The sequence below is a fragment of the Thermobia domestica genome, chromosome 15 (assembly GCF_964235325.1).
Source record: "Thermobia domestica chromosome 15, izTheDome1.hap1.1, whole genome shotgun sequence".
In the NCBI taxonomy this organism is placed as follows: Eukaryota; Metazoa; Arthropoda; class Insecta; order Zygentoma; family Lepismatidae; genus Thermobia; species Thermobia domestica.
In genome coordinates, this window is record NC_137468.1 from 134,875,623 (window position 1) to 134,901,876 (window position 26,254).

General features: G+C 33.9%; 1 protein-coding gene across 1 annotated transcript in view; it reads left to right on the forward strand.

Annotated features, from left to right (window-relative positions):
• The first annotated feature begins 552 nt into the window (after positions 1-552).
• Positions 553-26,254, forward strand: part of Proc (Proctolin) — a 326,245-nt gene continuing 300,543 nt past the window's right edge. Inside the window, exon 1 of the mRNA XM_081741117.1 lies at positions 553-736. The gene's annotated coding sequence lies outside the window, so the exon portion shown is untranslated. The remainder of the gene's footprint in view (positions 737-26,254) is intronic.

Genomic DNA, 26,254 nt, shown 5'->3' on the forward strand with positions numbered 1-26,254 from the left:
ATTCATTGTTGATATATATCTTTTAAAAACGTAAACCATTTTATGCAATTCATAATTACAGTAATAACACCACCAGATTCTTGAGCGGCACTATCATATATGACTGTAAATACATCAGACGCATTAGAAAAGTTTTAACAGTAAAATTAGAAACAGTCCTTATCGAGTTAAATTAGATAATGAAGAGTTATCTTACTTAAGGGGATGAGTAAGCCATGGTCAAATAGTAGATTTTCATTACAGATGAGAGCCATACATTCCACTTACGACTCAACCTTGATGCGCGAAGTTAAAAATCAATAATAATACCAGATGAGAACAAAACTCTGAAGCGAATTTTATGGAAAGAAGAAGAACGAAGAAAGAAGGAAAGAGAAAAATGTTTTTGCTTGTGAACATATGCTGGGCAGTGGAAAGAATTAGAAGTTGGAAACATCAGCGTCCCACAATTTCTGAATGAGTGACGTCATACATGCGGCGCCTTAGCGCCGTCGTATAACCCGCCCTTGTATCGACGTCACCGTACTAAACCTTCCCCTGTTAACCCCCGCTAGCACAATTTTCGGTATCAGATACAAGAATTTCGTTGGAAAGATATAAAAGACAACTCAGGAGCTCTGCATCTTAAACTTGTTGATTGTCAGGATTCGCGTTAGATTAGAAAGACCAATTATATCATTCTTTGCAGCTACTTGCGACGAGAGCTGACTACTTTTTACAACACCTCTTCTTCCAGGTAAATGAACTGGTTTTTCATTTTTCTTTTAATTCTAGATTCAACAATAAGCGTAATAGCAAATAATTAAATATTACAATTTTCAAGTCTTACATTTAGTGAGAATATCTCACACACTCCTTTCCCTCCTTTTGTGATACGCTCTTGTTCTTGGATTTCCAAGATTTTTCTAGTCATTGAAGCGCGCAGTTAGAAAGTTGAAGTAGCAGGAATACTTCTGATTATTGATTTTTGGGGTTTCTTTTGTTGTTTTTTTCTTTTAATAAACTCTAATCATGTTCTATGCTGTCTTATTACAGACGAAAAAGAAATTATAAAAGTTTTAAGTATTTTTTTTAAATATTAATTCATCGTTCGTTAGATTTTCCATAAACGCTTGTAATGTATTGGTTTACGGACGGTCGAGTATTTATAGAACAGCGTTATTTCCTTTATTTTTAGCATTAACTGAATTTATTACTGCGAAAGTGATACTAAACTTCCTGATTTTCTTTCTTGTTTTAGTTCTTTATAGTTTTGTTTTTGTTTTTTCTTTTTCTTTTCAATCTCTGTATTTAGCTCCCGTAACTAATTTATGATTACCATAATTTGAGAAAAGCTGAGGGTAATAATGTTATTCTATGATATGAGGATAATGACTTCTCGATGTTTTCGATTTTTTTGTATGTTAATTATTAAATGTAATTCTAAATATTATTTCAATGAAGTCTGAAAACTACAAAAGAGCATCATAATTGAACAATCTTTTGCATATGAAAGTATTCGAAACAACTGAGTTTGTTCACATAATTTTGCATTTTAACCGTGAAATGGAATAACGGACCATTTTACTTGAAAATCATGAAAAGCAGAATGGTTTCAAGACAAGCTCATAAATTTTAACTCAAAAGAAAATATTAATTAGGAACCATTATGTCTGCAAGCCCTCAATTGACAATACATTATATTCAAGTAATACTGGGATAGTTAAGATGATAATGATAAAGATTTTCGGATTAGCATTCATATTACTGTTTTCGTTTATCAAAGTACTATGCTTAAAGATTAATACCGTACAAGTGTAATCCTAACTATAATACTTTCTATTTATTTATTTAACATCGAAAATATATTCCATAACTTTTTAAGTTTAATTCTAGGTATTACATTAAAGAAACTTTTAATGTGTTGCATAGGACTTTCAACTTAGCTAAACTTTATTAGTACTAGCATTTTTAAAATGATAATTATCGTAAATTAAAGCTTGTATACACTCCTTCGTTAATCGAATTCTTAAAGTATATTACTTAGAAGCATCATAAACATTAAAATTTCGATTTATTTTAGAAAGAAACTATAAAATAATTACTAAATTATTATGCAAGCACTACTAGAAGTTTGACATCTACTTTGGCTTTACTGACTTAGAGTCCTACTAACTTCACTAGGTAAGTAGGCTAAAATCCTTTCGATACGAAGACTGAGACGACTATAAATATATTTTAAAAGATTCAAAGCTTCCAACATAATCTTATGCTTGTATTAAGGATACAATTATTAATGCAATTCTTTGCGTAAATGAAAATGCTAAAACAAGGAACAATTAATTCTTTTTCTTAGAAGTGGAACTTAATTGAAAAATCTAAAATATTCTAAGTAAAAATACAGTATTAATATTTTTTATTATATTTGCGTAATAATAATAAAAATGTAACGTAATCCTTTACAAAAATCGATTTGGGTTTTAGAGCAGATTTACTTGTTTCATGGAATATACTTCGTGAATAGTGATTTCTCTTTGTTCATCCGTTCACTTCGATGTACAGTGTGTACAGTACATACATCTAGAGTACTAAATGTTAAACATTAGATGTTTTCATTTTCTTAAGATTCTTCAGACGTGCTTTTCAAATTTTCTTCCTGCTCCCAAAAGTAAAAAGTAGTTTATTGAAAAATGAAAAAAAAAATCAGTTTTCTTGAAAATGGTTCTAACGGTTTTGTCTACAAATCAGAATTTCACCATCAGTCCTAGAAAATGATACAATCCATTTCTTCGGAGCACACTCAAAGTGAGTAGTTTTCTCGTGTTCGGATGATTTTCTCACAAATAATGTAGGATAATTTTGTTCATATTTTATAAATAATTATTTCATTAAGGATGCTACAATGTGGTCCGAGTCATTGATGCCATTCCTCATGAAAGAAAATTTACAAGAAGAGTTTTCTCTTCGAGTTAAGTTAGTCATTTCTCGGTCAATCTTTACAAAAGTGACCTAAGCGATTGTGTTCATTGGAGCCCTACAATGTAGTGTAAGTCGTTCACTATAATAGTAGTTAACTCTTGTAATTATGAAGAAAAAATGAAAATTTAGATGGACTTACGAGTTACCTGGACATGCCTAAGAAGTAGTTTTTGGACTCTGTACACCTGGAAGAAATACTAAATGACATATCGATACCAAATATTGAAACATTGTTTCAGTAATATTCTCCAAGATAGTTGTATTGAATTTTCCTTCGAACTGCACCCACACTATACTACATTCAAGAGTACATCAGGAGTTGTGATATTGACAAGAACATCTATAATTTTTACGTTCATATTTCATAAATTAATATTTCATAACAACCTGAAGATATAGTATAATTTATTTTATTTCATCAAATTTTACCAGGTGTGGTTGCATATTTTTTACTCTGATGACTTTCTCTAAAATGACTTTGTCTGATTCTAATGATTTTCTTGATATTTTGTGAAAAATGTACTTCGGCATAAAATCTAGACAGAACACATTTCTTTCTGAGGAACTCAAGAGTGTATTCTACTAATAGGGAAGTTTTCTTCAGATTAAGCTTTCCAAAACTTCGGCACATATTTCGTAAATAACTGTTTTCTTAACAGCTGTAGCAAGATTCATAACATTTCTTTTTTTCCTCGAAGAAACGGGAGCTAAAAGTTTAGTATGGTGGCCCATAACTTTTTATTACTCTGAACTTATTGTAAAATGACACATAAATCTTCGGAATATAAAGTTGGTTCCATTGTAACAAAGAACTAGAATAGTAATTCTTCCGTTGTCTGTCTCGTGAGGGAGTAGTTAGCTATATGTTCCAGTCTAAATCCCCCCAAAATAAAATACATTTCTTATAACTCGGTTTATTCAGATAAGCAAAGCATCTTCTTGCTACTAGTAAGTGCAAGGTGACCAGACGTTCCGTTTTAGCTGGAACAGGCTCTTTTTTCAACTCTTGTTCCGGTTTCTTTTGAATCTCAAATGGGACAAATAAATGTCCTGTTTCTAAGCAAATCAGAACAAAGTGTCTCGAAATTGTTATTCAAAATATAAATGATTGGAACAAATTTCACTTTTTCGTTAAACAAACTCACTCTTTCGTTGGTATCAACACTTATTAGGAATTTTTAGTCTGTGCCTCAACTAATAATTGTTGGGTATCACTTAAGAAACGCTGTGGCATCACCTTTACTTGTGTATTTTGTAACTTGGAAACACTTCTGGTGCAAAAAATTAAATCTCTGAATTTTACCCGTTTTCTTTCCCCTCTCCCCGATTCATATGCGTTTCGTTTTTATAAGTTGAAATGCTAGTCACTTTAAGTAAGTGTAGTTTGTATTTTATTTCACTTTATATGTATATGTGGTTTCATTTTTAAGAAGAAAATGTTATTGCTTCCTTTTTAGCGTATAATGCAACAAAATGTGCTCACTTGTAGCAAATAGTCGGGCGCGAGATCTCAGGTTCGATTCCCCGCAAGTTCATATTAGTGCCTAGATTGAATAGACTGCAACGTGGGGAGGCATATTTCAATCTTACTTCCGTGTCTTATATATTATAGAGTGTTTCGCTATTGAACATTTCTGCATTCCACATTACAATATGCTTGTCCAAAGTGATGAAAAAATATACTGAGGAAAAAATACGTTATTCGCACAGCGGTATATTGTACGAACATACGAAATCCTTATGTTTACTATGGAAATCTGTAGAGAGCATACGTTATCCATATGCTACATACATGCTGCCCTTTTTCCGCTTAGATGTTACATTATGCCGCTGCAGGATGTCTAACATCTAACAGTCTTCCGTATATTACATATGTATACGTATGTTACATACGCCAATTATATGTTAGATACGTCCAGCTGTATGAAATCCTGACCGCCTTTATACGGTTCTTTGTTTCGTACGGAAAGTACCTATAAAACATACGTTTTTAGTTATGCATTTGCTGCAAAAGTTACATAGAGTTGTACGTAAAGTCCAAAAATTCAAGGATTTACAGCATGTAATTACGTTTTTACGTACACCGCATACGTTTCTTTTCTCAGTGTATAAACGTGTATTATTCAACAATGATGTTTTGTGTAGGCACCGCTGTGAACCCATTGGTGAGAACAATTCGCTCGTTCCGACTTACAACACAAGAAATGCGTCTTTCTTCTAGAAGGGAGGAAGGGATTCGGAAGCATATCGTAGGACGCTAAAGTGTGTTAATCCGGCACTGATGACCCTGAGAGCAGTACAGATTTTGAGATATTGACCAGAGTAGTAATGTCGTTACAGGAATATTATGCACGTATTATTATATATATCAGTCCTTCAGGGAACTTGAAACATAGAGGGCGTTCAAAGCACAAAGGAGTTGGGTATAAATACCAAAGTTGTGTGGGAAAAGAAGACAAGAAGTTTGTACCTTACGCTCAAGTATATCCAAAAGTTGGCACTGTTTTTCACTAAAACTTACTAAAAATATCTAGACATGTATTTTTTAAGCTTTGAAAGAGGATTCAGATAGAGATCTTAAAGATGAAATATATCCAAAATGACAAAAAGTGGAAAGTAATTTCCTTCGTTCTTTGTCGTAATACCTTTTTTCAAGAAAATGATGAAACTTTTAATATCATAAGTGCATTTTCTGAAATTTTCATAAATAAATAAAGGAATACGTTATGTGTGATATTCAATAAAAGAACTAATGAAGTATGAAGAGTATCAATGTAGGTTGAATCCATCTCCAGACAGGCAATAAAAATAAAAATGGAACAACCATCGTCTCTGATTTTCCTGAGACTTGAATATGTGAAACTATGGAGAATCTGAGAAAAACACGTGTTTTGTTTTCCTTTAAAACAAGAATTTTAGGAATGTTCCAAACAATGGATCGAAGTATTGCGATCTTGGCCAAGCAGTTTAGCAATAATCCCAAGAAATGTATCAAAATATTGGGATCTTGGACAATAATTAGTTTTTGGATCAGGGGCCACAAAATTTTTGAACGGCCCTAAATTGAGTTTTCGTATCTTTTACGGAATAAACACATTATACTGACTAAACTGATAGTTTGGGTTTGACTACATTATATGTAAGTTTTCAAATATAAGGACTGTAACAAAATTTTGTTGAAATATATTGGATCTTTTGATGCAATTTTGGACCAGGGGCTTTCTGAACAGCTTCAAAATCGAGTTTTCGTATTTTTATTTACGAAATAAGCACATTATATTGAGTTAAGTGATAGTTTGGGTTTGGCTACACTATATGTAGTTCTACAGAAATAAGGCCTGCAAGAAAAGTTTTGCCTCAAATATAGATTTATTTTCTGATTCAAAACCAGTTGCATCAAAGATATAGCAGGCCAAATTGACCATGCGGAAGCCACTGTCGAACGTCATATTTAGAAAAAAAAATTATAAATATTACAAAACTTTCAACCCAGATGAATGTTTTCCTTTTTTAAAATATATTCATTGCTACGTAGTTTAAACACTTAAATCTAGACCTGTGTTTAAAACCAATCTTTGTATAGCAATTACAAAGGATTTTTGAAAATTATTTTACTCAAAATCACCAATCTCGAAAATTCTGAAAATATGTAGGAGTCGTACAATCGAAAGAGAAAATATCCTGAAAATAAGAAAATGCCACTTTGAGTTGTGTAACAAAGTTAAAAAAATATTTTTGGGCCAATGCGTTCAATGGTATGGAAAGAAAATTATGAAAGCCAAATTGAAATTATTAAAATGTTTTAGTAATATACCATGTCTGGCTATAATACTGTTACCAAGTTCCAGAGACCGCAATACAGTTGGTTGTGAGGAGAATGAAGGAACCTGGCTCTGGAATGTGCGATGTGATGACTCATTGTAATTGTGCTGTAGAAAAGAGTATATTTCTACATGTAACCCCATAGGCAAAATGGAAGGAGTGATTACGAAAACTGGATAGTAGTGATAACGCTACACACAGTTGGAAAGCCAGCGAGTAATTATCAACTCGTTTTTTAAAAATGCTGAAAATCTTCTACTTCTTTTGTGCACAAAATATACATCTAACTGCAGTAGTATATTATATACATTCAATGAGAAAAATCCGTTATCCGGCCAGCGTTATATTGTACAAATATGCGGAATCCTTATGTTTACTACGGAAAAAAGAACGGACCGTACGTTATCCATACATACTTTTCCCGCTTAGATGTTACATCATGGCGTTCCAGGATGTATGATATCTAACAGTCTTCAGTATATTACATATATATACGTATGTAACATACGTAAGATGTATGTTACATACGTCCACCTGTATGTGAGATCCTGACTCTTATATGCAGTCTTTCGTTCGTAAGGGAAGTGCGTTTATTCGGAACACTTATATGGAAAGTACGTAGCCTATAAAATATACTTTTTCAGTTATATGTTTGCTGTACAATAAGTCCAAAAGTACAGGATTTACACATGTAACCTATGTTTTTACGTACGCCACATAAGTTGTGTCTAGTGGGATAATGTTTCACTAGATCCCCGATCCCATCACATGGTCCTTTTCCTTGTCTGCTTGTACTAAAAATCTATTCCGAGAGAGCTGCTAATTTTGAAAGTTCTTAGAGTTGAAAGCAGTTTTCAAAGTGACCAGTAGCCCCATCTGAGATTATTCTAGTTTGGGTTGATTTAACACCAAGGTTTTCTTTGGTCTTCTGAAGTGCTAGCAAACAATGAGAATAATAATATTCTGTATCATCACTTACAATTGCGAAGCTTTTGTTTCATTGTTGCAATAGGTCATTGTTGTAAACATTTATATTTCGTTATTCTGCCAATGGTAGTCCTATGCTTCTCGTAGTAGAATAACAGACTACTCCTCTGCAAAATCATAACGATTAACCGAATGTAGGACAGATGTTCTTGTTTCATCTTTAGCATGGGGGATGTGATTGCATATTGTTTGCACATTAGTTACACATTCTTCGCAGATTTTCGAAACTTGGTTACGAAATCCGGAGGCACAGTGGCGTATTGTTGCTTTCATAATATGTGGTATTCTTAGGTCTACAATTCTTGTAATATTTTCAGAGTTTTTGAGACTTTTTTAAGAATAATTACTTTTAAAAAGTGCTTTGTAATTGTTGTACAAAGTTTGTGTTGAACGTAAGTCTAGATTAATTGTTTGCTTATATGATGTGGCAATAACTATACTTTAAAACAAACAAAAAAGAGTCATATTTTTCTTCAAAGATTTTTCGATTTACCAATTCATTAAAAATGTGACGTTCTTTAGTGGCTTCTGAATGGTTAAATTTGATGTGCTATATTCAGAAGGTCCACGTCTCATATACCCTCGCTGCTGAAAAGGAAGTTAAACTAAAAAAAATTCAAAAACTCAGCTATATCTCCAGTACACATATTTTGTAAATTAAAACAAAATATGTGCTTTCTTCAGATTCTCTCATAGTTTCAAGTATACAAATTTCTGGAAGATTGGATACAATGATTTCCAACCTTCTATCTGTCTAAAGATGGATTCTGCCTGGATTCTTTTCAGTAAAATGAAAGCCAACTTTACATACCCTTACTATATCTGTATTACCTTTTTTCTGTTTTTATTATTTTTTAAAGATATAAAATACAGTAACAGCAGATTCGACTTCAAAGATAATGTTTCCACGGAAGACAAAAATGTAACAATTGCGTTTCGTTATATAAACAAGTACTCAACCGATCGAGCAGAAATTTAGTGCACAGAAGTAGACCAAGAAATACTGGGTCTGAGCGACGTTACAGAATATAGGTTAATGGGATAGTAAATAAAAAGCAAAAAAAAAAAAAAAAAATTCTCTCTCTCTATATATATAGGGGCCGCATATCTTAATAATAACAGCAAGCAAGCATAATACCAGTTTCAAATCAACTGATGGATGAGAGAATCTTTGTAGTTACTACTCTCCAGTCAAATTTCCAACTCGCAAAAGTGCCCGCACAAATGCTATTTCAATATATCAACTTAATCATGACTACAAGCTTCTTAATGAAGAGATGATGGCAGTGTTGGGTGATTGGATTCTACAACAACAGTCTATTCTATTCGAGAATCCACCTGGGCATGTTGACATGGTGACTTCTTTCCATATGCACGAATTGATTACTGATGCCACATTCAATGAGACCTTGATTGTTGATTGTTAAGACATGACATGTGACAGCCTCAGTCAACATTCATGCTTTACATTCGTGTACAGGGTTACTTAGCTAGCCAAGAAAAAAGTTAAATCTTTCAGTTTTGCGTCCCACGGTTATGCCGGTTAGGCTAAAGGAGACGGTGGTGATGAAAAATGGATGCAATGGTGGAATGAATAAAGTGGGAGGAAACGGCAGAACCCCGAGAAAACCCACTCATCCGATGTTTATCCACTACAAAGTCCACTTTTAGTTAACCAAGATTGAGATTATCAAAACCTTTACGGAATATCTTACTGTGATATCATGCCGCATCCATACTGCGAGGTCAGAATACAAGGTCATAGGTACTTGCGTTGGAAGGTCATCTGAGACAAAAGAATCAGTACAATAAGCTACATTGATTCAGAATAAAATCAAGATCATTACAAGGAAAAAGATTATGAATGATTTCCGTGACTTCCTTAGGAATTGTTATCGAAAGGGTATAGGACAAGTTATGCCTGAGTTTAAGCTCATTTTTGACAACTGTAACACACCTTCATAAAGTTATAATCCTAGTTGTGGTTTTTGTTATGTTATTCTGTAAAATAATACCTCAAAACCTATCTGTTTACAAATATCAGCTTAACGGATTCGTATTGAATAACGTTCATTTTATCATGCAGATGCTTTTCATTGAAAATCAACTTTTCATCCAGTCTTGAAAACCTGTAACAAAAAAATAAATTTTAAATTCGTTACCAAATTTTCTCCTTTCCTCAAGCTCGTGACTTTCCTTGTCATTATGCTCACTAACTGTGTAATTAAATGAATGCAGTATGAGCGCACCGGCAAGGACCTCTATCATGAAAATACAGTGGAATCTTAACCGACATAATACGTCCTGGTTACATGTTCCTCGATACTAGTTTCATATCGTATGAAAATATTAGTTATTTTATTTTATTTTTTTCAGTAACGGCAAACAATATATCAGCATGGGGACATTTAGTTCTGAAATACAAGTAGAATCAGTGTTGCCACAATCCTCGCTCTGGAGTGGGCTGAAAAATAGTACCAAATTGAAACAAAAAGGGCTGAATTCATTATTTTATATCAGTGTAATACATAGTTCTATAACACGAAACTAAAAGAGGTAAAGTTGTAGAAACCCCCCTCTTCCAAGTCCAAATCAAGAAAGTGCTCTTTTTAAAAATTATTTTTTAAAAGCATCCAAATAGCAGGACCCAGTGGCATAACAATGGCCTTTCGCGCCCCTAAGCAAAATACCTAGTGGCGCCCCCTCACCCATTTAATAGACCAATGTATGACCATTTGTAACTTACGCGTATGCGCCATATCCCACATTTGACTAGCTTTGGGCAGTGTTGCCAATATGAGATTTTTCTTTCCGCTAAAACAGACCTAAAATTCGCTAACTACAAAAAAAAAAAAAAAAAAAAAAGTTATCAAGTCTACAAAAATGCTGTAAGTAGTATTGCAATCGGTTGCCCGGTTTGCACAACCTTTGGTGCTTGGAGAATTTGTCGTTATTGTTGAAAGCCTGTTGCGCAGGGGAATTTTATTTATAGTTAGTAAGCTCAGTACATGTAATATAGGACTGGTATCGTATTAATACAGTAATAATTAACTACCAGGAGGATTAATTTCTTAATCATACAGTGCTATAACCTCGACGAGTTTATAGTAATGCCAATAATTTTATACACAAATGTAATAAACTGCGAGAGAGGGGGAAGGAATTTTTATCCTAGCCATGTTTGAAAGTGAAGACCACGAAAACTTGGGGCTCCATTTATATAATTTGTTTCTTTTTTATTAAAAACCTGGGGCTCCCCCTGATATACCGATACGTCATGCGCCCGTAGGCAATGCCTACCCTGTCTACCCTATTGCTACGCCGCTGGGAGGATCTTAAACAACCGTGGAAGTAGATGAAACTTTTCTCGCACATAGGAAGTATAACAGAGGCCGCAAATTAAAAAAAAAAAAAAAAAAAACAGTTATCATCTTCGGTATGTATTGCAAGGAAACCAAACGCGCCTCTATTTCAAAGTGACCATAAATCAAAACGGTATTATGGCCATATAAGAATATATATATATAAAACGAGAAACAAATCAATCATCTCCGAGTTCGCTCCTCATGACATCACACAGTATGAGTAACGTGAGATGTAGGAAAAGTCTTACCGACACTTTTGAAAATGTGACAAGTATTTGTTAAATGGTGCTGAATTGGGTAGAATTGTACCATCTTTTTCACAAAAGGGGCTGAAAATGCCAGCGTGGTACCAACGGGCCGATGAATGACAACAAGGGCTGAATTTGGTACAATTGTACCAAGTGTGGCAACAGTGAGTAGAATCGTTATGAGATAAAAATGAGCAATTTAAAAGTTTCGATCATCAATGAACTAGTTTCTTTTGGGGGGGAGGAATGTATAGAGTAAGCAAGTAGGGGAAGGCGTTGTACCTTTGAAACAATGTACCTTTGAACACCTGTGCTTTTCTCGAATTCAGAGCTATCTAGGTGCAGTGATTAAAATTCGTTTGAAAGATTAAATGAAAAAAAGCGCTACAAACGCGTTTGGCTGTTGTTTACTGAGTATTGTGCCGAGTAATGTTCCTTTTAATTTTTTCACCCCGAAAACGATTTTTTGTAGTTACCTTTTGAGTTTTGAGTTTCGCAGCTTGTGATATTTATTTGTCCAAACTTGGGGTAGAATCATTGGTGAATACAGTAATATTTTTAGTTTTAACATCTGTTCAATATTTAAGCTAGTGGAGAACTTTGTTTCGTAATGGTGATCCTCTTGTACCTATGAACATTAATGCATCGTGTACCTTTGAACGATAAATAATACTGTTTAAAGCTACACAATGTAAGTAGTTAAAACAATTGATATATTTTATATAGGTTAGGTTAGGATATAAAGTTATTAATTATAATTTTAAGTAGTTTCTATATATTCGCTTATTGTATAACATAATGTTAAGAGTTGGATATGCTCAACTTTATTGTTCATAAGTTTTTGTTAGAACTTCTCTTCAATTTTTTATTTAATTAATAAAATTTCAATTCTGGGGAACTTTTTATAGCTAAACCTTTTATTGCAATTTATAACCGTTAATATTTACGGCTTCTTTTTATATTATTGCCTCAGAAACGTTGTAACTATGACTTTGTTCAAAGGTACAAGAGGGTCTGTTCAATGGTACACGACCATAATGTACCTGTGAACGAAACGGATATGCTCTTGTTATATTCTATAAAAGCTAATGTAATTACGTAACACGTTTAAAAATCATCCTATCTGATAGCAAAGAGATGGCACTTCAAATACACGACATAAATTGGGGAAAAAGTGCTGAATATTAGCACCAAAATTTCGAAAACTCTAAAAGTGTTCACAGGTACAACGCCTTCCCCTAAAATAATTTAGAAAACATTTCAATATTCCCATGGATAACTCCATGTGAAATATTTTTCTTTCATTATTCTTCTACAGTGTGACTGTTTCTTTCAATGCCTCCGTTCTTGATATTAAAATAACAGTAATAATTGTAATTAGGGAACTTGATGGCTCAGTGATGAGGTTTCCTTAGTTCAATCCCAGGTCATGTGAGATTGTGGTAGACAACCGTGTCCACATTCTTTCTCAGTGTTGTCCGTTTCCTCCTACATTATTATTCTACCAATTATTTCATAATACTTCACTTACATTTATCTTCAGTCTCTTTTAGTCTCCACTGTGGGTCGCAAAAATAAACATTTCATTTCATTTTTAGACATCAAAACAACAGTATTAAATGGAAAGATTCTGAATCGATTTATTTATCCATCTATTACTATATTTAATATGAAACTGTTGTTGGAAGTTCTAAAGAAAGTTGGGTTGGAATGAAAAGACCAAAGATTAATAAGAAACTTACATGTGAACAAAGAAGTAAATGTTAGAATAGGGGAGGAAACGACAGAGGAGAGTGCAGTTGGAAGGGGAATTCTACAGGGATGGTGTCTTTTAGCAACATTATTTAAATATTTATATGGAAGAGATAGTGAAAAAGAGCTTACAAAAAGAAGGCGGCATTTCAGTAGAAGGTAGAATGATTAGGTGTATACGGCTTGCAGATGATATGGTGCTTGTTAGGAATCTAAAGGGAAAATCAATAAGATGTTAGAAAACGTGAGGAAGGTCTGTCAAGAATATGGAATGAAAATGAATGTTAGAAAGACAAAAACCATGGTGATTGGATCCAAAAGGTAAGTGTCAAGTAGGAGGGGAGAAAATAGAACAGGTGACAAGTTTTCGATATCTGAGTAGTATTATTAGTGATGATATGAAGTGTGAACGTGAAATAAAAGCAAATATAGGAATGGCGAAAGAAGCCTTTAGGAGTAAGAAAGTACTATTTTGTAAGACCTTGAAAAAAGAGTTGAGAAAAAGACTCATAAAATGCTTCGTATGAAGTATTCTTTTATATTGGTCAGGAATATGGGCATTACGCAAAAATGATTTTAAAGAAACGACTAGAAGCTTTCTAAACATGGAATGAGAGGGTGTTAGAAATGGTGAGAGAGAAAAAAACAATTTTAGATATTATTAAGAAGAGGAAGAGAAACTGTTTGTGACATTGGCTAAGAAGGAACTATTATGAGGAACGTATTAGAAAGTATGGTGCCAGGAAAAAGAGGGAAGGGGCGAGGGAGGTTACAATTAATGGACGAGAAAACAGAAAAATCGTACGGGAAAACGAAGAAGTTAACGGAAGACTGTGGAGCATGGATGTTTCTCAGTTGCGGCAAGTAACCTGTCAATACTTGCAGAACCTATGATAATGATGACAATGTTTACTATACCTCGTATTTTCAATTGTATAAACCTTTATAGCAATGACGCAATTAGAATGCAACACTTTACATAAGTAGTCTACATGAATTAGATTCAAGTGCCGAACATGTGGGTGTACAATTTGAGCATGCTCTCATAAGTAGGAATATTACCAAACTAGTTCTACTAAAACAATTTGTAGTTCTCTTGATTTTTATTTCTTAACGTATTTCTCAGTATCTACAATGTCTTCGTTATTTCCGACGGAGTCTTATTTGCTTCCGATTCCACATTAAGCTGTAGGGTCACGGATCATATAGTCTCACTGCTGAGCGGGACGCTAAACTCAAATCAAATCCAAATCCAGTCTTCCTCATTTTATGACTAGGGGGAAATTGATGAAATTAAGGCCACGATTTTATACATTACGCCAAAAGAAAAAAAGAAACAGTTGCAATAAACACGCATCTACGCAATATGCAGTTTCACAGTAACATAGCCCTGGAAGTGATGGAAAATAATCTTATAAGACACTATTGTTCGAAAACTATGGGAGCAAGTAAAATTAGAGAAATTTGGACAACTATTAGAAGCTCCATATCTATATGTCCTTCTTTCAAATTCGTACAAAACCTGCGCACAACGAAGTCATTCCAAAAAATATCCAAGAGACAAATAGGATCACCAAATTATCCGTTTCTAGTGGGCACCACCGGTTTTGATACCCCAACTTAATTAGCAATCACCAGTTTTGCTGACTGCGCTCAATCACCAGTTTTGCTGACTGCGCTAGAAAGCTTCTCGAGGAAGTGTTACAAAAACAAATAAGTATATGTTATACTCTTTGCATATTGTGTATAGTTAATCCCAACCTTTTGGTATTTCTATGTTTCTTCCTTTCTTTTAGATATCAAGTGGAATGATAAAGCCATATATGAAATAATATGCAACTGTAGAGTTTAATTGTTTGTTTAGTCGGATTAGAGCTTGGAGTCCCTTTCATGAGCGAGACTATATGAGACGTAGACTTACAACTTATCATGGGCTCCAAACCACATTAGCTCTTACTGGGAATTAAACCCGGCTTTCCCGCACTAAACAAGTGTACGCTTGTAAAGCTTAATGCTGCAGCATGTTTTCTATGCTATATCTTCAGTGGACAGACAAAAGAAGTAACTTGAATTTAACGCATGCACAATTTATATCAATATTCAGCATTCGTAAAACTAGAAACACAATCCATGTTACATATTATGCTAAGATACCATCATGTCTAAGACAGACTTCCTGAAGAAAACTAGAAGTAGCAAAAAATATGTGTAAACCATGTTACGGAAACAATTTACTCCGAATTAATAGATTTTTGAACTATGCTATGCATAACTGTCGAGGGTCTTATTGAACGGCTTTGTCCGTCCTTCCGTCTGTCGACAGGTGTCAGAGCAAAAACGCTAAGATATTTCGGGATACGGATTTTAACGATCGATTTAGTGTGCTAAGGATAGGTTCCATCTTCTTCGTTAACTTCTATTGAAACCGGAAGTGGTTCGAATGAAACATACTCAGTTTCAACATTCATCACCATAGAACAGAAACGGTAACAGATAGAGAGAAGCAGTTTGCTGCAATCGATTTAAGGTTTCAAGAGAGCATATAATCACAAACCACAACACTCTACCAAAAACGGAAGTGGTTCAAATTTACTACTATGTCCGGTTTCAGTATTGATTTCTATAGAGCAAACATGGTAAGAGATGTATTCTCTTTTAGCAATCGATTCAGTATCCCAAGAATAGGTTTAATCTTCTCCGTTAATCCTTTATTCAAACCGGAAGTGCTTCAAATTAACCATTTATGGTTTCAACATTTATCACCATAGAAGAATGATAATAGATAGAGACATGCTGTCGATTCAGACTCTCAAGAGCACATACCATCACAGCCCGCAACACTTTACCGAATATTTCATGCGTCTAAGAAACTCATTTTTATTTCTAAAGCATTTTAAAGGATAAAAATAACTATAAACGGCAATGCAGGACGTTGTAGGTTCTGAAAGCTAATTTAGGATATTTTAGACACTAATTCCCAAATTAGAACATTTTAGGTCCTACAAAATTATTATACGTATTCTTGCTCATAGCAAAGTGAAGTGTAAATTAAACATGGGATTTCTCCATTAAATATATCTATGTACACAGCGGCGCAAATCTGCCTTCAACATTGGGGGGACGGGTAAGACCACTCCTTTTTTTTTTTTTTTTTTTTTTTTGCGATGTTCAAAATATTTGTGAAGTTGGAAAACAACGCTGTGGAGAATCAGGGGACCAGAGTTGTCTTCAACATTAGGAGGCGGGCAGCTTTGAGACTTATTCTGGGACACATCAATTTCATTTCGCTTTCCTTTGTGGCAATTGGACACAAATTATCAAATTTTCCCCAAAAAAGCACATTTCAAATCGGAATATTGGAGAGACAGTCCCTCCCAGTTCCAAGATTTGGAGGGGACATGTCCCCCTCATCCCCCTGGGATTTGCGCCAGTGTATGGACATGAATAAAATAGGATTAAATCTGAGAATCCGAAACTTAGTCATAACTAGACATCGAATTTTTATTGAAATGCGTATTTTGTTTGCTTATATGCATATCCTTATAGGGGTTTCTAACAACAGTAATACAGCTCGAGTTTGAAGTTTTATAGTGCATATAAATGTATATTCAGCATATTCTGTTTTATTTCAGACATATGCTTATAGCATACAATAAATCCAGTTTTCGTTTGTATTTTCGACGCATTTAAATGTCTATGCAGCAGAACGGTTTATTGCGTGGGAGGATGGAAAACTGCCTAGTTTATGTAGGACCAGTATTATTAGCAACCGATCAGCAGAGCATAAACACATACAATTGCGAAGACGTTAAGACAAATCTAATAATAAACACTCATTGTAATATCGTGTCAACATCAATTCAGAAACAAGAGAAGCTAGGAACTGCTCAGTGAAAGCTAAACTCCAGTTCATAAAGTTAAGCATAAGCTCCAATCATTTGCCGGTAAATTCTGGAGCTCTGTGGAAAAGAAATTGATAGATGCTCTTGCCAGTAACTTCAACTACAAAACAATTGAAGTAATGGGAAATGCATTCAAGAGTTAAATTTTAACTTACCAGAAAACAGATACTACACTTGCTTCTATCTATAAATACACTAGACTCTCGCTAATCCGGCCCTCAGTAGTCCGGCCTCTCAGTAATCCGGCGCACATCAAATCAAAAACACGTGCACAATGAATTATCGTGCGCATGCGCAACAATGCTTAGTTAAACAATGCTTTATATACTGTACGTATTCTTTACGTATGCTTTATATACTGTATGTCAAACACTCAATAATCCGGCACTTCCGCTAATCTGATACTCATGTGTTCCAGGAATGGCCAAATTAGCGAGAGTCTAGTGTATTGTTTATAAATACTAACGGAAGTAAGATGTGCATTTCAATGCATATCGGAAGTATCTTAGTGTAGGATACTATTACCATGATATAACATATTCCTAATAAGTGGGAATAAAGACATTAAACAACAAATTAACAATTTGCTTTTTTTCTAATGGTTTCACATTAAAAAAAAAAAAAAAAAAACATTTCAAAATACCCCAATAGTAAACTATTCCTTGTACATTTTTAAAAGAGAAACTACTTAACATCACGTCACAGCATTGTGTTTATTAATAAATTATATATCAACGAAAGATGAAGAAACTCGCCTCGCCTTTATTAAGAAAATCGTCTACAGAGAACCAACCTCCAATAATAAACTACCTCTTCTGAATCGAGCCTAGAAGAATAACCTACTATATTATACTATAGAATTGTTAAGAAAACATTGATTGTGAAATATGAATAAAATCATTAGAGATGTTTTTGAGAAAATCGTAAATTTTGATTTTCACTCTTCAGTACACTACCTTTGTTTTTGGAGGTAGTAAGAACATTCGAAAAACGCCCTAAAGAACTTCGTGAAACCCTTAAGTTTAAAATTTGGTATCGATACTTTGAATGGTATATCCTGTAGGAGAGTGTCGGAGGTTTATTAATACTCTCTACACTCCTGTAGGAGTATAGAGGGTATTAATATGCCAATACACAGACTTCAACTAAATTTGATTACCATTTGTTAAAGTATGAGACGAAGGATGACAAAAATATAAACATAAGTTACTTTTATTCAAGGTAAAATATAGTAGAAATAAATATACGAAAACAATAAACTTATTTTTAATTGTTGGCAGGAAATGTCACGGTAGACTACACATGCTGGATAGCGTAAGGTTCGTAGTCTGTGGTTGTTATGCAAAAGAAGTGTTTACTAAGATAAACAAGACGGATTGAAGATTCAGAATATAAGTCGTAAGGACAAAGAAGCCGATTAAATACTGACTTGCGTGATCGTAACGCATCTTTGCGATCAATGACGTCAATCGTAAGATTTTGCGATCTTGAAACTAAATTTATCATAATAAAAGCCTTGAATCCGAATTTTAGAACATTTCTGAATAAACATGCTTTCTGTTTGGTGATTTTTTTTCAGAGAGCAAGCAAAATTGTACAAAATCACAAGCTTTCATTCGGAATTTGACTAACGTAGATATGCAAATTCCACACAAAGTAAAATCGCAAACACGTCGTAAACAAAAATTATGCGAGACACTGTGACTGCAAAGGTTCGAAGAACGATATTCACTTAGTCTCGTTGTTTGTCATAAATTGATAGCAAAGATTCGTTGTGATCACATAAGTCAATATTTAATCGTCCCCAAAAATTGGATAGATTTTAAAGGTAGAGATTATGAAGATATAGATTAGGAAGATATAGATTAAAGAGATATGGATTGATTTGTTAAAACAAGATTAGTGTAATTGTGGATTACGATTGATAGTGAACTGTGTTGCAGAAAAGCACAGATTAAGAATAAAGGATAATAGAAGATTTGTGTTTATTTTTTGTAAAAAGTTCAACATTAATAAAATACTAACATATTTGACTAGATAACTACGACCATACGCTTTTAATTTCACTGTATTTCGGAACTTTTTTCTCTTTCCTCACGTTACGAGGAAGTATGAGGAGGAAAGCGAGGGAGAGATTAAATTCTCTCTCGTTTTGATGAACGTTGTCACGATTAACATTTAGATTCTCATTACAACATTTTTTGTTGTCACATCTTATTAAAAAATATTCCTGTAAATTCTGTAATAGGATACATGTAATGTGAGAAGTGATCTCTCTTTCTGCTTTGAAAAAATCAAAATGACATTATCCTTTGTTACTCATGATTTTGACACGAATACGTGAAATGGATTTTTTTTCTTGCAGGATATTAACAAGTAATATGTGGCGTCACTGTAAAGATTATGAGCGTTACTTTTAAGAGTATATTAGGAGTATTGCATCAGACTTAGGAGAAACCAAACTTAGGAGAAATAGATACAATGTTTCATGTACTGTACATAAATGAATGAATAATAAGTTTCGTACCAAAAGAGAGGCTAAAATGGACAGTATGAATTACAAAACCTCGCGTATGTTAATGAATATAACTTATATGAATTAGCATAATTATATAATTCACACTTATGCACTATTCTTAGCTTCCCTTTATGTAGCGGATCGTCATCGTCGGAAAGAGAGTCGAGTTGAAAGGGCAGCTTAGTTTTTCATGTCTTAGTGTATATCACTGTTTCATCCTGCATGTTCTCGCATGTCCTCTCAGCCATGAATACAGCAATCGGAATTGCGGATGTTGGCGGAGACTTAATAGAGAACGAACAGTAAATGGTTTCCTGATAGAGGTGGATGTGCAACATTTCATCCTCTTAAGCTAATTCTGTGTTTTGTTTATACAACATATCGCATATTAAAATCTTTTCAAAAAGTATATAAATGTAAAATCCTAAAAAAGAAATCTCCATCATTTTAATTATTTGGTTAATTAAATCAGGTTTTTATTGTTTTTGTATGTTATTATTATTATTTCGGGGTCATGTGTTTTGCCGATGGATATGGTGGTCTCCTTCTTGACGACGTTGGCTTCACGCTGATCCTTCGGTGCGGGCGATCCTACGGGATTGCCAGGGGAGAAGAGTTAGTTCTCCTCATGAAGCTTCGGTGTGGTGTTGCGGAGACCACAAGCAGTTTTCATTATATAAATGTTAGAAAAAAAACTATATCAGTAAAAATTCATCTATTTTTGGGTCCGGGCTCTCCCTCTAGGAAGAAGATCAAATCCATTATGAGCGAGACCGAAACACAAATCAGTGTCGAGATTTGGAAAACCAACTATCACGGTTCCTATGTTCTGGTGCCTTGTGATTAAGGAAAATAATGCTGACAATATTAAAACTATCAACTATACAGTTGTACAACTTAAATATATCCGAAAACTGCGAAATGTCACTTTGTTAATGGAAACAGTAAATCAGAAGCAAACTGCGAAGTTTCTTAAATTGAATAGCATTAGATCTGTTTCTGTATCAGTAGAACCTCACCGTCCACTCAATGTCAGTCGGAGAGTCGACCATATCGAGATCTCTTGAATGCTACTGGAGAAGAGATCAACTCCAAATTTGCTGACCAACATGTCATAGTACTAGTTCGAATTAAAAGCAAGAATTCAGTTGAACTGCTTCCAACGTCAGTTTGCCTACTCTCCTGGAATTTGTAAATGCAGAATTTTATAGACTAAAAGTTCAAACCTACATTCCCAGTTCTCTATTCTTTTAAGTATTCGTATTGCATGCACACCAACACATCGTGCAATGCGAAGGCTGTTATTTGTGTGAATTGTGGCTAGGGTAGTCATAGTGCGAGTTTCTGTACAGCGACTAAGCCCTCTTGTATAAGGGTGATTATTGTGCTTGATATAGGGATTGTTCAGACTTCAAGGAGTAAAACATTTTTGAGAGTTCATGATTAATGAAAAGATTTTCGCAGCCAATGCGAACCATCATCTAAAAGACAGTGTACCAACCTTGTTTCGTGTTTGTTTATTTCTGTTGCTACTATCGCTGTGAAAAGTGTAATTATCCAGACATCTGAAACTTCCACGCAAACTGAGCTGTCTTCGGCTGAGAACAAAGAATCGAAAATCCCAGTTATTACATTATCTTCCGAAACTTCCAAAAACACCTTATGTTTGTAACAGTGGTCCGAAGCTAACGCCATCACATCGTCACTCGTCATATATTGCTGGCATGAAGTTAAGCCAACCTATTTGGTGTCGTCTTAATGACTCTGTCCTCTTACCGAGAAAATACACTATATATATATATATATATATATATATATATATATATATATATATATATATATATATATATAGCAGAGATAACTTTAATATAAAAATACTTCTTTCCAAAGTAAAGACTTTGCAATGGAATACATCTCCTTCGATCCTAAGGACAAGTGGTAAGGAAAAAACAATTATCAGAATGGAGTCATTTCATGGACACAGGCGATCTTCGATCTACGCCTAATGAAGAAGAATCCTCACAAGAGATCAAAGTGAAATGAATGAAGGTCCAGCGAAGTAATTTGGAATCTCTTTTCGTACGCAGTCCTTCCGGAGAGAAAGTAATGTTCACCGCTATTTCACAAATGTTTGTAAATGTAATTGCATTGCCGTTTGAAATCATTTTCTGGAGCTGAATTTTTTTAAATTTACGAACCACGAACTTGAAAACTAAGAAGGCAGCTCATTGTCTCAGTATGCATTCGTCAATTCACATTCTACTCGCCAATGTTGATAATTTCATTTTGTTGCAAATCTCTATAAATATTAATGTGTCGCATGATGTGCTTGTAATACGGATAACAACAGCGTTTGTTTACTTGCGTTTAACGAAAGCCAGCTAAAATTTCTCATAAAAGTGTGATTTCATTCGCTTCAATTTAGAGCTGGATTGCTACTCAGTAACTGTTTGAACATTGGAAGGGATTTATCTGTGGTATTTTAGATCTATATCTCACGCTTTTATCTTCATGTTGTTTCCCTCGTTAATGGGAACGAGTTCGCCCTTCCAGAGCCGCTTGCTTCTGTAGTTCAAATGTCACGCTTGTAAATTTCTTTCTTTATAAGCTTTAAGCATAACTTATTAAATATATTTTCTGCGTTATTTTGTATTCAAGTATCACAAAATCTGTTTTTGTAGATTATTGTTATCAGAGTATAATTAATAATATCATATAGAATGGTTCCCCTATTTATTTCTTATATTTGGCTTTAAAAGATTCCAAAAATCATAATCTCAAGTGACGCTCCTACGTGTTTGCTGCAAGAAGTAAAACTAACCGCAACAATCTAATCATGATAAAGTGAAAGAGATATAAAGTATACTAACAGTTTTAGTATAATTATTGAAGTCTATTAACATGGGTGCTAGTGAAAGCAGTCAGATCTTTATAAATTAAATCTCTGTAATTTTGATACCAGTCTCTGTGTAAGTAATGTTACTAACTAGATATTTCTTTCTTTTTGTACTTTTATATTGCTTTTGTGAAGTCTCTTTTCCATTCGTTCGATACAGTCAAATTTCCAAACCTGAAGTTTATACAGTTTCACATTAACTAGAGCTCTGAAATTTTATGCACGCACGTAAATCCAAACACAAGACATATTCTCACTTAAATTTTTTTTTTAAATAATTCTCTATTATAAAGCAGAAAGCGATGCTATGCATTTTGCTGCAGGCGATCCTCCCCTCTAATTTTAATTCTAAATTACAGGAGTTTAACCTCCGACAAAATACACACAATGTTCTATAAGAATCTGAGTATGTTTAATAAATATTCAGCAAAATATATAAAACTGGAAAACATGCTCCTTCATTACTGCCTCGTTTCAACTGGAAGTAATTGAGATGATTGGAAATTCTCTAACAAAAATTGGATAAATTATACAAAATTGTATTTTTTACAACAGTTATCATAGAATTTTTATTTAAATTTTCGGAACAGATGTTAAAGGAGTCTTGGTATTTGATTGACTCGATTACAAGAACGGGAATTATGTTAAAACCTCAATAAACATACACATCATATTCAGTTATAATTCAAAAATATTTACAAAAATTATTATAGAGCATATATTTCTTCAATCTGGGTGTGGAGGGGGAAGGTTCATTCTCTCGTTCTGGATAAATTTTAAATCCAAGTAGTGGGAATGATTGTGAAACCTCAAAAAATATAAGCCACATTCCAAGAAAATCTAATATTTCTATGAAAGATATCGTGAATCATTTATTTTAATCTGAAGGGGGTATGAAGTATTTAGTAATTGGGTGACTAAATTCAACGCTCTTTTTTGATTGATTTTAATTCAAAGTACTAGCGATTAGTGAAAAGAGTATATAAAAGTTTTGTATAAGTTATCGTGGAACTCTAAAACATCGCGGGGTGTATCACTATTTTATTTACTTTATTTTTCAGCTTCATGCTTCTAAAACTAAAGGAAAATGTAGGACGTCTTACACTAAAATCGAACAGTTGTACGGATAATGTCGCGTAACATATTATTTGTGTGTTATAAGGGATCTATCTCACATGAGGGGACTGAATTTAACATTTATTCTTGACTAATATTAACCCCAAACACTGGGGTATTCACAATCTATAAAGAAAATATACACTAAGTTTTGCCGTAATCGAATATTTTTACATAATATATATTGAAAAAATGTCTTCCATGTTTTATAAACTTACAACATGGAGTGGATTTTATCCCTTTCATTCCGCTTATACTTAATACAATGCAATATAGTTATTTCTGCAAGTAGAAGAAAAAACATACCAAATTCCATCAAAATCGGAAAAGTTTTGCAAGGGTTATCGTGGAACAGACGCATGGACAGATAGATAGAGAAACGGACAGACACAGAAATGCTAATCGAGTCAAATAGTAGAAGCTTCGCTAACATTCGCTTCAATAATACATAATTGATTATGTGAAATATGGATCCTATCATTATGCATGCCACCCAAATAATAGAGCTCCTTCGTGGTTAAATTATTAGCGTATGTCTTCAACGTGGAAAAACCAGGTCGATTCCCGGTGGGAGCTTGTGTAGTTTGTATCTCATATTAAGCTGTATGACTACGTCTCACACAGCCTCGCTGCGGAAAGAGACGCTAAACTTGAAACTAACCAACCAACGAACCAAGCCACCCAAATATCATATAAGCAATTTTGGTTGCATACATAGAAGGGGTTAATTATACCGCAGTACATATCCAATTCTACTTGTTAAAAGACTCTGCACGGTACTAACTGTAAGTAAGGACTAAAACGTTTATAATAATCAGAGGGCGGATCGGTATGCACTAAAACTTACCTAAATATGCATGCAAATATGCCCAAAGAAAGCTTTAGGATATGCATTTAAAATTGTGAAATATGCATTAAAAGAAACATATAAGTTAATTAAATAAATAACGAAATCACGTTTATTTCAGCGCTTCAAGTATGTTGCACACAATACAATTTACTTCTGCACATTTGATCGTTTGCAGTGCAATAAATTAATGTTTTTATAACTGGAAAATGATCTTACAGTGTCACAAGTTGTAATTGGACAGAATTTTAGTGATCCTATTTCATCAACAATGTTTTTCAAAAATTGAAACACCACTTAGTACTCCATTTACATTGTGCAAGAATTTCAGTCCTGGATCACTTATATCATCATTTTTCAAAAATTTTTCCGACTTCCACAGGCTGGGTTTGTTTCACAACACTATCAAAGAGTTCCGTAATGTCGAAAGCCGCAAATATTGTTCTTCTAAATAAGTGATCGTTTTGGGTAGTAACCTAAAGTGAGTACTAATACAGGTTAGATCGGAGTGAATATTGTCAAGGCTGCATGTATTCCTGGTTTCCTGTATGCACCTAACTTCTTGTGGATCGAAACAGTCTAGTATTCTTTCGAGATCTTATAAGTGTTGGCTGTAATACAATGCTGCTTCGATCCATGTCCTCCACCGCGTTAGTTTTGGTTCTGGAAGTAATGGTATCCCAAGCAATATATCTCTAAATGAAACCACTCTGAAAGGTGAAATTACAAACATATTTTTACAGAAGAAATAAGTTAGTTAATATTTGAAAATTGACCTCGTATGTCTTCTGCAGTTCTATTTATTCTATGAACGATACATGTTAAGGATGAAAGGACCATTGTAGTACATACTTCAGTCCTTGTCACTGTTTCCATTTATGATCATACAAATGTTGTCGTGATTGTATATTTGTGCTGGTTTTGGGATCCTAGACAAATATGTTCCATAACTTAAGTATTAAATAATGGCTGCAACATGGGAGCAACAGCCAAGTGTTTGCAATCCATTTGCACAGTCGCAACAATACCTACTTTTGTAACCTTCTATATTTGGTTTTAGATGAAGCATTTGTATGTCTTGCTCTGCGTGTGTCTTGAATGCACTGTCGTTTTCAATATCTTGCCGTTATCTTTAACATACTGCATAATAATATTACCTCTTTCATCCAACATTGCAGCCAAATAACATATTGCCTGTTTATATTGGAAGGAACCACAAAACAATCCTTTCAAATGTTTTTCCGGTCATTTGAGCAAAATCCTGAAGATCCTGTGAAGAAATAGGTATAAACAGAAGTTCTCTTGTTCGCAATTTCCTCTGTTCAACAAAGCCTGCAAAGGCGTTTCCGTTTCCTGAAGTTTTGTAGATTTCATGATTTCAGGTGGGGATACACGTAGTTTAGATCTCCTTAAATTGTACGTGCAGTTTCTTATAGCCTTGGTGCCGCAAGGGGCGCTAAAATTTAATCTATCCCTTTAATTATGAACATGTAATAAACATAGTGCATCAAACATGAGACCCACTGGGTATAGTGGATTATAGCAAACCACTTTTCTAATTCCTATGAAAACTTTAGCCCTCAACCTCAGGAAAAATGTTCATTTCTATTAGAGTAAATGCCATTCCTACATATTACTCCAACGTAAAGTATTTTCTCTTTTCAGTGCATCCTATAAAAGTTTTTTAAGGACTATGTTAATTCTGTTCTTCCCTTTGTGTAACTAGTTCTATTAAATATTTGTAGCTACGAAAATGCGGTACTCTTATAGATATCTTGCAAATAAGAATGTAGATTAAGAACAAGAAATAGCAGTGAAAACTTAAATACATTAAAGTGGCGGC